This window comes from Ceratotherium simum, chromosome 32 (assembly GCF_057802395.1).
Source record: "Ceratotherium simum simum isolate JZ-2026a chromosome 32, ASM5780239v1, whole genome shotgun sequence".
NCBI classification, from domain to species: domain Eukaryota; kingdom Metazoa; phylum Chordata; class Mammalia; order Perissodactyla; family Rhinocerotidae; genus Ceratotherium; species Ceratotherium simum.
The window spans coordinates 22,494,815-22,507,540 of NC_141931.1; the positions used below are offsets into that span (position 1 = coordinate 22,494,815).

A 12,726-nucleotide genomic window follows, 5' to 3' on the forward strand; every position below is an offset into this window, starting at 1 on the left:
TACCGAGGTACCCTTGGCTCCATGGCGGCCAGGTGGGGGCAGAAAGAGCAGAGCAGGGGCCTCCTGCAGTCAGAACCCCCCCAGGTCAGAAGGACCCAGAGAGCATCCAGCCTAATAATGGTCAAACTTTCCAGAGCTGCAGAACCTTTCTTGAAACTCTTGTATCTAAGAGAAAAGTGGATCTGCCTGGTAGAGTCTCCCCTCCTTCTCCTCCTGGTTGCCCTCCCCCCACAATGGGCGTTGAATCGCACGCTCCTGCAGTGTTGCATGGAGGCATTTGGCTCTGGGCAGTGGTGCCACCCTTAAACAGGTAGGCCTGTCTTGGAATCCTGGGGCTCCTCAGAGCACAGCCTGAGCCCACTGACCTAGTCCAACCCTTCATTCTGCAAGTGGGAAACTGAGGTTCAAGGTCGCACGTTTGTCAGGGGGCAGAACCAGGACCAGAACTCAACTCTTGTTACGACCTATCCAAAGTTCTCCCCCAGCACAGCCAGACCACTCTTCATCTGCCACCATCTTGGGATCTGTGAGTAAGGAGATGGGGGTTCTCTCCACCTTCAGGACGCCTACTGTTTGGGGTTGGACACCCCTGCAGACTGATCGAATGGAATGGAGCCAACCCATGTGGCTATGGAATCAGGGACATGTTGGGGAGTGGGCTGCCCGAGGGCCGGGAGGCCAGGAGTTAGTCCCATGTCTGTGCCATGTGACAGTGTGTCCACCAAGAGAAAGATGGTGTCTGAATCCAGCAGGAGGAGTCTGGCTGTGCTGCAGCGCTTCTCCGGAATGTCCCTGGGTCGCTGCAGGCAGTTTGGACAGCATCTGGAATTGGGGACAGCTGCTTCCTGCTGACCTAACTGGGGATGTGGCTGGAGGCCTGGCTGTTCATTCTCCCAGAAGGCATTCTAGCATTCTTCTCCCAAAATATTACTGTATATATGCCCCAGTGTATCAAAACTACCCACCGCCATGGTAATGGCAAGTACTTCATAGCACCCGGGGCCCTGGGAAAGGAACGTGTGGAAAACAAGAGAAAGAATGAAGCAAGAGACTAGATGGAATCCCCTCCCTTCCCTCCGAATTAGCAGTGGGGGAAATAGGCGATTCTCTGGAGAGCCATTTGAGTGGGTCTGGAGAGGTTCTCTCTCACAACAGGTCTCTATGTAGGTGCCCTGTGCAAAATCATCACTAGTGATCAAGGCTTGGGGTTAACCATTGCCTTCCTCCTATGTGTTTAAATTTAGCTCTCAGGTGCTCCTGGGAGTTATAATGAAGAAAAAGGGTAGGAGTGAAAGCTTGGAGGCCAGATGGTCTTGGGTTTGAGCCAAGAGCCCTGGCAGTGATCTTGGGCATGCCACTTCACTTCTCTGAACCTCAGTTTCATCATCTATAAAATGGGAAAAATAGCAGTGCCTAAGTCGTTGGGCTTTCTTGAGCATGACATGAAGTAAGCTGTGTAGGATAGCAGCGTGCCTGGTGCCAAGATGGTGCCCAACAAATGTTAGCTTTCTCATGTTGTCTTAAATGTGATTTATTAATCAGTGACTTTCCTCTAAGATAAGTGGTGGGGCTCCAAGAGGTCCTTAGGACTTAGCAGAGGTGGGGCTTCCCAGGGGAACAGGAAGAGGAAGCCTGGCAGTTGTAAGGGGATCTGCTGGTGTAGTAGGAGAGGTCTCTGAGTCACAGGGGCCTTCTGAAGCCTAGCTGTGTTCCCTCTGGTTGCCATGGTGATGGCTCTCTCCTGGTCCCCCATTGTGTGATGTAACTGAGCTGGCCAAGGCCGTAGGTTGTGAAACTTTTGTGTCCCACTTGTGACCCCACACACTACACTTCCCCTTTCCTCAAATGGCAGGCTTCAGGATTCTTGGCAATCCCTTTGTGGGTTTGGTGACGGATGGGAAACTGGGAGGGAGGGGACTTAGGTGGGTCATTGCATTGCTTGGGTCTTCAGCTGGCCCCAAGGAGGCACCAACCAGCTAAAAATAACAACAAGAAGCACTGATCAGGGACTGAAAAGGAATTTGGTCAAGGAGTCCCTATTCTCTTTTCCTGATGTCACTTGCTTATGGGAAATGCTTCCCAGCCTGGTGGGTTAAGAAGGCTGGAACTATGAATCCCTTTGTTTCCATTAGATTTAGTGGGTTTTTTTGGTGAGAGAGATTGGCTATGAGCTAAAATCCACTGCCAATCTTCCTGTTTTTGCTGAGGAAGATTGGCCCTGAGCTAACATCTGTGCCCATCTTCCTCCATTTTGTATATCGGACGCCACCACAGCATGGCTTGATGAACAGTGCATAGGTCTGTGTCTGGGATCCAAACTTGTGCACCCTGGGCTGCTGAAGCAGAGGGTGCAAACTTAACCACTATGCCACTGGGCTGACCCTACTGCGAGATATTTTGACAGGACCAGTTAGAAACAGTTCACCTTACGTGTGCAAGGCACTTGACAACACTTCTTGTTTGTGGTAATAACCATTCTGCTGTTGTCCTTTAAGGAAAATCTTGCTGGTCTGCACGCTATTAGGGGCTGGTCTTTTCTTGTGCCTGGAATCCCCAGATCCAATTCTTTTGCTTTATTAGATATCACTTTTTTCTTTCTTTCTTTCCTTCTTTTTTTGTGTGGAAGGTTGTCCCTGAGCTAACATCTGTGCCCATCTTCCTCTACTTTATATGTGGGATGCCTGCCACAGCATGGCTTGATAAGTGGTGTACAGGTCTGCCCCCGGGATCCGAATCTGCAAACCCTGGGCTGCCGAAGCAGAGTGTGCAAACTTAACCACTGTGCCACTGGGCCAGCCCCGATATCACTTTCTTAAGGTGAGCTGATTTCTAAGCAAGTAAAGGTGATAGGAGGCGGGCTGGGGCTCAGGGTCAGACTGGTGGGCAAAATGGGGCACTCCCTTTTCTCACAGCCCCTGGCAGAGGTACCACTGGAGTCCTGGCCCAGGAAATGGTGAGCCCAGAATATTGCCTATTTTCCAGCAGCTGCAGACATGTGGGGGCCAGCCCCGCACATGCGGCTGAATGCTGGGAGCATCTTGGTAAACTTCTGTATTCCAGTTGTCCAGTCACTGTCAGATTCTTCACCGTCCCTGGAGAGGGTGTCGCTGTTCAGACCCTGTGGGTCATGGGGACAAGTCAACACACACCAGGCTGTTCCTAGAAGACTTCACTTTCCCTGGCAAACAGGCCCCACATCTTCTAAAAGCCCCTCTGGCTCCAGTGATCTCACATGTCCCCTGCCTACCACTGAGATTAGGCATGGAACTTTCTGGAATAATAAGTTCCAGAACTCTGGACTTTGGTCACTAGGACACACGAATGAATGTCTATTCTGTTTATAACCGCCACATCCCCAGAGATCCCTTCTTCATGCTCCAGATCTCCCATGGTCAGGAGAAAGTTCTTGTAAAACACTAAAAACTTTGGGGCTATAGTCGATGACCTTTTCCTTCCCGTTTCCCTTTGGTGAAGTAGTAGAGAGGCCGATTTCTCTCCTTTGCTTGCTCATGGGCCATTAGCGGGAGGAGATGTTCCATTATCCGAGCTCTAATGAGCCTAGTAACTGGAGAATGTGGGGGTGATTTAATTTGAAATTCAATGGCCCAGTTATTCTAGTGGGCTTTATTCTGGACCCCAGAGCCCGCAGAATGAGGGTGTCCTGTCACAGTCAGATCCAGAGCCTGCAGTGGTGTCAAGGAGGGCCCGAGGCAGGGAGCGAGGAGGAGAGATGAGGAGGGAGGGAGGAGGAGAAACTCAGCTCAGAGGAAGCCTGCCTGTTGTTTTTGCTCATAACAATGGCCCTTCAAATTACCCAGGCCATACAGCAGTTCCTGCATGCTCTGTAGTTTGCAGCCTTAGGGGCTTAATCACACTCCTCCGGCTTTTATAGTTAATTCAAAATGTTCTGGAGAGAAAATTTGGCTTGCCTGTGGGCAGCTCGATGGCCTACTTCCACATGGTAATGGGATGGTTCCTGTCTGCTAGTCTAGATACCAAATGGCCAAGGGGCACAGGTGGCACTCCGAGGACAAATCTTATACAAAAAGAGCAGGCCTCATTTGTATGTCTGTCGCCAAACGTGGTGGGTATTCACTCATCGGTTCATTCTTTATTAATTCATCCATTCAACCTACATTCATGATCTACATAAAATTCCCTCTACTGCAGCCATTTCCCCTGCACACACCACTGCTCTGGGATTCCATCGCTTTGATGATGGGCTCTGCTCTTCCGTTCCTCCTTCATTTGTGTTAAAATGGAAGAGGTGCCCCTTCTCTTTCGAAGGCCACTGTTCCGTCTTGCCCCCTCAGGATCCCACATTCCTTCTGTACCGGCTCTTTTCCAACATCACTTAAGTGTGTTCAAACCTTTTCCCTCTTGCAAAGTTCCCTTGGGCTCCCTAATCTCTCCAGTTGTGACTCCTTCCCTCTCCTCCCGTTCCCAGCCCCACTGTGTCAGGATTGTCCCCCCACGTCCTCTTTCTGTGGAAGTTTGCCTTTCAACCCTACTCTCCCTGAAACCGCTCCCACCCAGGGCACCGCTGGCCTTTGGGTGGAGAAACCCCACAGTTGCTCTCCATTCTCCTTTGTCTGACCATTCTGCCCTGTCCACCACTCCCTCTGGGAACACTCTGGTCCCCTGGCTCAGGTGATGACATGTTCGCTTGGTTTCCTTGTGCCTTTCTGCTTGTTCTTTACTGACTTCTCTTCTTCATCCTCAAGTATCGATGCTTCCTGGGCCCTGTTCTGCCTCTCCCTCTGTCCCCACTCCCGTGGTTTCAGGTAGTGTTCACATCCCAACAATTCCACAAACCTAGGGTGCTCTCTCTTCTCACCTTCATCTGCCACCTGGACTGCCAGCAGCAGCTGCTCTCTGCACACCCGCACTTGTTCCTCCAGTTCATTTTCCACAATGAAACCGGAATGATCTTTCTAACATATAGTTTGTCTGCTCATTCCTCTGCTTGAAACCTTTCAATGATCTCAGGGTTATCTTTAAGATAAAGTCTAAAATATTTAACCTGACTTGTTAGACCCTTCATGATCATACTTGCTCTTCTCCAACTGTATTTTTTCTAGAACACTCTCTCCGGGATTGGGTGCCTGGCTAGCAACTAACAGGCCATTATGGGCTGAGATGTGTCCCCCTCAAATTCATATCTTGAAGTCTGAACCTCCAGTACCTCAGAATGTGACTGTATTTGGAAATAGGGTTTTTAAGTTAAAATGAAGTCACTAGGGTGGGCCTTAATCCAATCTGTGTCCCTATAAGAAAAGTAAGTTGGACACAGACGCACATAGAGGGAAGACCATGTAAAGACATGGCGACAAGATGGCCGTCTACAAGCCAAGGAGAGAAACCTCAGGAGGAACCAACCTTGCTGGCTCAGGTGATGACATGTTCTCTTGGTTTCCTTGTGCCTCGATCTCAGACTTATGGCCTCCAGAACTGTGAGAAAATAAATTTTTGTTGTTTACGTCCTTCAGTTTGTGGCACCTTGTTATGGCAGCCCTAGCAAACTAATATACATAGGCTTTAAGTCTGTTTAAATTTCACCTAGTCAATGAGGCCTTCTTTGACTCACCTTCATAAATTCTTCCCACACTCTCAATTTCCCTTTTGTAACGCTTCTTATGTGTAGAATTATTCTTCAGTGGCTGTGTTTCCGGCAAGTCTTTAAGGTTCTACGAAAGCAGACACTTGTGTTTGTCCTGCTCATGGCTGTGTCCAGTGCTTAGCACGTTAACTGGTATCTAGAAGATATACCAGTAAATATTTGTTGCATGACTGGCTGAATAAACACGTGAACAGATTTTCAAATATTACTAGGAGGGTCCTCTGGAGGTATCTTTACAAATGGAGATTTCTCTTACAAATGTAAATGTCTCTTACAAAGGGTAACTTCTACTTGGTTTTCAGAGCTTTTCCCATGTCTGCAGTTTTTTAAAAAATAATGAGCCAAAAATAATCCTCATGCCAAAGAGACACATGCCACATCTTGAGGTGGCAAATTCTGATCTCCTACATGGGCCAACCAAATTCTCACTCTGGGGGAGTCGGACTTGGGATTCAGAGACGGCCAGTTGGCTTCTGCACAAGGCTGAGTGTGTTGGATATACGTATATGATCCTAAGAACCCTGGGGCCTTCGTGTGCAGTGTTTGGGCTGAGAAGTGGAGGGTGCTGGACTGGAAAGTGGGGAAGGAAGCAGGAGAAGCCATGTGTGGGGAGGAGTGGGGTGGGACAGGAAGAGACTGGGAATGGCCCGAGTTTCTGAAGTTTTTGTAGGTTCTTGTTCTAGAACTTTCCTGAGGCCCACCTGAGTGGATTTCCATGAATCACTCCCTCTGTCTTTATAATCCACCCCCCTTTTCTCTTAAGCTGGCTTGAGTTGGTTTCTCTAACTTGTGACCCCAGGCACCCTGCAACTTTCCCCTTCTCTCCCCTCACCTCTATCTTCCTCTCCTCTCCCCGCTCTTTTTCCTTCTCTCTCTTTCTAGCCATTGAGCCTAAAGGAAGGGGAAGTGTTGGGAACAGAAGGCTCCAGGCTGCACAATTGGCTGTCTTTCACACCTGGTTTCCTCTAAAGCCCTGGGGTTCAGTTCCTCTCAGGTCCTGCCATTTGGAGAGGGGCCTCTAGGCTCTTTTCTCTGGCCTCCATTAGTCATATTCCCAAGTCTAGATCTGCTTGTTTGAGCTAATATATGTATTTTTCTTGTGTTCCCAAGTTCAAAACCACCACTCTAGCCATGGAAATAAGCACTTGTTTTTATATATTTCTATACAGGGGCCATTTTCATTTATATTTTCGTATATATGGCTTTTCCCCAACAGATCCTAAAAGAGATATCAGCTGCTACAGAGGGTCCTATTGTCCTCATTGGGTAGAAGCAACACAGCGTGCATGTACGTATCTATTTTATGTATAGAAGAGAATCACAGTAGTGCAATTTTAATGAAAGAGAGAGGAAACAAAACCCTTTAAAACACTTTGCTGGATCAAAATTTCTAGGCCCTATAGTTCATATTTGCTAATCCTTTTGGAAGAAAAGTGCTATAGTAATGACTAAGGCATGCTGAGTTTGGTCTCTCTTTATTGAAAAAAAAATTTTTTTAAGGAGTTTAATTTGAGCAACAGCATCAGCCAGTCTCACTTTAATTACAGTCTTCCATTTTGGTGGCTAGCTGTACCAAGCTCGAGAGAGTCGTAGGGTAAAGTGACAGCTGGGGACAAGCAGGAGAAGCCTTCTTTCCAGGAGGATTTCAATTGCTTTTATCTAGTTCATTTTTTCTTTTTTAGTAAACGTACATTTAAAATACAGGGTGAACAGTTGGGTTCCCAGAGCAGTGCTGGGTGTGAAAGCCTATTATTATTTATTTTTTCCATGACAAAACTTCCTTTGAGTCTTTGTCATGTGGGTTTCCTGCCCTCCCCACACCCCTGCTGGCCTGCTGAGTTGCGAGAATCAAAGATCATTGCACAAACGGGAAAAAACAAGGACGCAAACAGGGCTGGTGTTGGTAGTTAACAGATCAACATGCCATTGGATGCTATCGACTGTCCCCCAGGGATGATTGTCTTCATATCCGTCGCCCTGCCTCTCTCTGGCCCCAGCTCCTCCTAAAGAATGTCTTCAGGTCACGTCCAGCATGGCTGACTCCATTGTCTATCTACTGGTGTCAGATGTCAGCTGTCCCTCATCCTCTGGACCCAGCATTTGTGGGAACAGCCTCCATTTCTATCCTGTACCATCTTGGGAGCAGAACTCAAAAAGAATTCCCTCACATAATGGCAGTAGTGAACCATGAAGCATTTACGGAAGCTCTCACTGGGGAGGCAGGTACAGGGCTTTCTATCACAGCAAACTACTTAAAGATCCGCTTTAGGTGTTTTGCTTCTCTAAAGCCTTTTCTGAGTGTTTTTCTATCTCTCTGTCCTCAGGAAGTGCCTGACCTGGATGGCTGTCCTTTTCTCTTTTATGCAGAGCAAAGCAGCTTTGCTCCAATTTCCATGCCCAAACCTGCACCAAAACACTGCACAGACCACAGGGAAACAAACTTACTGGCTTAACTAGACCCACTTTCCATATGATCATCTCTGATAATTATGTCACTCACCATCAGCAACTTATCAAAATATTTATTTCAAAGAGATTTTTTTTCTCTGCCTAAGAGAAATAATTGAATGAAATTTCTTTTTTATTATTGACTTTTTAACTGGTAGTTGTAAATGTTGTGTCATATTAGGCTCCCTTCCTTTGGATTCTCATAAACATGACACCGTCCGTTAATGTGTTCAGGAAATTCTTTTTACTACCCTCTCTGTGCCAAGCGCTGGTCTGGAAAGCTGGCTGGGGCAAGAATTGAAACGTAAAGGAAGAATGGAAGAGAGGCCATTTGGACAGAGTAAGAGGGCTACTAGCAAACATCTGGACTCTAACTAATCTGTCTGCCCCTGCCCAGCTTCAAAGTCCCATTGCTTCCCATTGCTTACAAGAGAAAGCCCCACCTCTTAACCTGGTGTACAAGGCCCTCCGCAGTCGGGTATCAACTGAACTTTCAAATCTCACCTTCTTCTACTTCTTTGCACTTTAGCCAAAGTGAGTATTCCCATATAATGCCATTGACTGAGTATTCTTCAATATGGTTCCTTAAATTATTGGTCTCTAGAGTTCTCTAGGGTCTTGCAACTAGCCGAGACTTCTCCCTGTTCTCCCAGCCCGCATCCCATCCATGGAAGGCAAACCCTTTTAAGCTGTGGGAGTCTAGTCTCCTGGGCCCTGCTCCCCACCTTCCCCACCAGTGGGGTTGAGTTGGAAACCATGTAGCCCTGCCTCCCAGGCTCTGTGGAGTTGAGCATGAGAAGCCAAGATCGGAAGACATAGTGTTGCTGGATGTGGATTCAACCATGTTGCTGGAAATAATGGTTAACACAGGGAATAGATGAGAATTTGTCCCAACGACCTGGGCCATTGGGATGTGGCACAAATTCTCTCACCCTCAGGCCACATCCAGAATTCCTCGCTTATCATGATGCACCTCACAGGGGCGTCTGTCCTCAACCTGTGTCAGGGGATGAACTCTATTAGTGGAGCCTGGGCAAGACGCTGTTTGGGAAGGACCAGAAAGGAGTATCGTCTTGGGACTTAACATCTGGCGTGGCCAGGCTCCTCTTCCCTCTCTGATATGCACTTGTCTCACCTTCCAGCCCCACCAGCCAGGGGGTTTGGCACAGGAGCCGTGGGGGAGCTTTGAGCCTCACTCAAAGGCCTGGTCCAACTTGTTCTGACCTGTGACCCTAACCTATTTTCAGACTGACCCGCATCTTCTCCATTACCAAAGGCTACACACAGCTCACCTTTAACACCATCCTATCCATATAGTAGTAACCAAAAATGGGAGACTGGAGCCATGAGTTGGCCTGGCTCCCTGTCCTAGGAGGTGGGTTTGGAACTTCCCACCACCACCCTGTTTGGGGCAGCTGCTAACCTCTCTCTGTGACATTTCTTTTAGTCTCTAAGACCTGAGCTTACAGCATTATTTTCTTTCTTTAAAATTTCTATGGCCCCTACTTCCTCCTCCTCCACCCGGACTAATCTCGAAGATTCTGGAAGGCCCTCAGGCAGCTCATGAAGCCTGAGGTTATTTGTTAACATTGAATGTCTCCAGCAAACTCTTGGCTGCATCATGCTGAGACTTTGGACAAGCTTTCCCAGACTTTCTGCCTCCTGTCTGCTTGGTCCACAAATCTCTTCAATCTCATCTCTGACTCAGGGGTCCTTTCATGCTCTTTCTGCCAGAGGTAAGAGGTTTAGCTTGGATTTTCCTAGAACTTTTTACTCCAACAGACCCATCTCCCCCTTTCTGGAAAACATCTTTGCTTGAAAATTTTGGAGCAGAGAAGAGCGTTCACTCTCACCTCCCAAGCAGACTCCAGAGTCAACTTTCCAGCTGCCCATACCAAGTCCTTCTCATCCTGAGAGGCTATTCCAATGTCCTTAGCACACCCCTGGACACCATAACAGCTCTACAGTGTGGCAGGTTCCACCTCTGGCTTTGTGGGACCTAGACGTGATTCAGGCACAGCAGGACCTTATATCCAAGTTTAGAGATCCAAGATGGTAGCCTCTTCCACTTTTCTCATGTCACCCATGCTCCTTATTTTTTCACCCAGGATATGAAGCAAAGATTGGCTACGAGAGAAGCCAAAAGACTCTACTTTGTTATTTTTTCAGCCATTGAAAGTGGCTCATAGCCCTCACTAAAGATGACTCTCTTGCTTGGGTTGACTGGAGCTGGAGGTTGGGACTTACTCTACACCCTTAGCTGTGATCAACTTGGCCACTATCCTCCTAAAGTGAACACACATGAGCACAGGGGACACCAAGGATTTTCAGATAGATCTTAAGGTCTTTGGTGAGAAATAGAAACTTCAGAGATGGGGGGCGAGGTGGGTAGAAGAAAAATTAGGCATTAGACACTCCTCCCCTCCCCTAATCCTGGTCTAGCAATCTTGTGTCCTTATAGCATCCAAAACTGTGGCCATCTTGGCTCAGACCTTTGGGATGACCCAAGTAGATATCCCCTTGGCCAACATTAGCATCCACTCTGCTTTACTAGCTATTTCTTTCCTTCCCACACAATTTTTCTGCCCTTTTAACGCCTCTTATCCAAGTTCCTTTCTCCTCCTTCTCCACTCCCCACCCCCAGCCTCCACCAGAATTTAAGACATTTCAGGATTCTTCTGCTGTCTTGTGAGTGTTCACCACCTCTGGATACAGTCATGAGCCAGTCACACCTTCCATTCTGTTGCTTGGAAGAATGAAGGGTTGGTGGTAGTGATTTTCTGCTCTCATTGAGTCATATTTTCCTGTTATTTACTTTAAGTTCCTAAAACCAATCAGACACATCTCAAATTGCAAGGGGTGATTGCTGCCACAAGTCCTCATCAGTTTCACATTTGAGATTCAGAGCCTTTCTACTAGCGTTACATTGGCCTTATAATGCTATAAAAAGTTCTCTACAACACCCCTCCCCAACTTCCTGACTTTGAGTTACCTTGTGAAGTCTTCTTCCATTAATTGGGCTCTGAAAGGCCTATGCTCAGCCCCTCTCTGGCCATAGGAGAGGGGTGAGGGTTGGGGCCAGGCAGCATGGCCACACTAAAGATGAGAAAAGACTCAGAGGTGGTCTTCTCTGAGACGTGCCATTTTACAAATGAGAAGCCTGAGGCTCAGAGTGGTTAAGTGACTCGCCAAATCCTACTGTCAACACATTAGTGGCAGAAATGGGAGTGAAATCCCATCCCATCTGACTGTCCAGCCAGTGCTCTTGCCCTCCTCTCCACCCTGCAGACAGGCACAATTCCTGGGCTGGTGCAGCACCCGAAGACTCCTAAAGAGGTGGAGTCCAGCCTTCCCACACCCCTGTCATTGGTGCCTGGCCTCCTCTACAACACCTTCGTGGGGGAATATGCCATCTCCAGAGGCAGCCCACACACCTGTGTTGAACATTTCTTTCCTTTATCAAAATGAAATTTGCCTTTCTGTTGCTTCTACCCTGAGGTCCTGGTTTGACCTCTTGGGGTCAATACAGAGTCACTTGGATCCCTCCTACAGTGACGACAGTTCTCATGAGAAACTGGCGGTCTGTCCCTTTTATTTCCTCTTCTCCTGATGAAATAATCTCCTATAATTCTGACACCAATTCTGATGTGTGGTTTTTCCCACACCACCAAGCAATTAACCCAATTCTCACAGTATTTACCTGGAGATAGTGTCAGATCCCACAGCTTAAGGGCTCAGTACCACATGACTGGCCCCCTCACATACATGCTTCAGATGCCAATCACAAATCCAGGTTGTCATCTGTGCCTCTGACCAACCAGCTATAGATTGGAGGTCCCCATGACCTGCTTTTTGGGTTCAATTAATTTACTAGAACGGCTCACAGAACTCAGGAATACAGTTTACTTACTAATCACTGGTTATTATAAAAGGATATCTCAGGACCAGCCCAATGGAAGAGATGTATAGGGCAAGGCATGGGTAACGGGCACGGAGCTTCCGTTTTCTCTGCAAGTGCGCCCCTCTCTCAGCACCTCCACGTGGTCACCCACCCGAACTCCAACTCCAGACTCATCCTTTTGGGTTTTTATGGAGGCTTCTACTTAGGCACGACTGATTAACTCATTGGCCATTGGCGATTGAACTCAGTCTCCAGCCCCTCCCCTCCCCGGTGGTCTGGGGGTGGGATTGAAGTTCTATTCACTAGATTAGTTCCCCTGGCAACCGGCCCCCGTCCTTGGGTGACCTAGGGGCTTTCCACAAGTAACCTCATTAACATAACAAAGACACCTTTATCGTTCTCATCTCTTAGGAAATTCCAAGTGTTTTTGGAGCTCTGAGCCAGGAGCTGGGTTGAAGACCAAATATATATTTCTTATTGTAAATCACAGTATCACAGTCCTCCATTATGAGAAGCCTCATCTCCAGGGGTTCCCCCTCCCTGTCCATGTGGGGCCGAGATCCAGTGTGGGCACTGAGCACCCGGGATCACCTGAGTCCCCTGGCGGCCACACCTCGCTGCCCTCTGCTTTCAGACCACACCAGGGCAGCGGAACAGAAGAGGAGGCCACCGTGCTTGGGGGTCCAACTCCGGGAGCTGCCAGCGCCTGCAGGTTCCCAAGCTGTTCCTCTGCTCTGCGCTGTCAGGAGCAGAGCCA

The 12,726-nt window shown here is 48.1% G+C and overlaps 1 long non-coding RNA gene across 1 annotated transcript; it reads right to left on the reverse strand.

Moving 5' to 3' along the window:
* Nucleotides 1–1,288: 1,288 nt before the first annotated feature.
* Nucleotides 1,289–12,160, reverse strand: LOC147912986 (uncharacterized). Its single transcript, XR_015549369.1, has 4 exons — nucleotides 11,979–12,160; nucleotides 5,588–5,756; nucleotides 5,380–5,451; nucleotides 1,289–3,118 (listed from the first exon to the last, which is right to left on the reverse strand). It is a non-coding gene; the product is annotated as an uncharacterized LOC147912986 (long non-coding RNA).
* Between the last annotated feature and the right edge of the window lie 566 nt (nucleotides 12,161–12,726).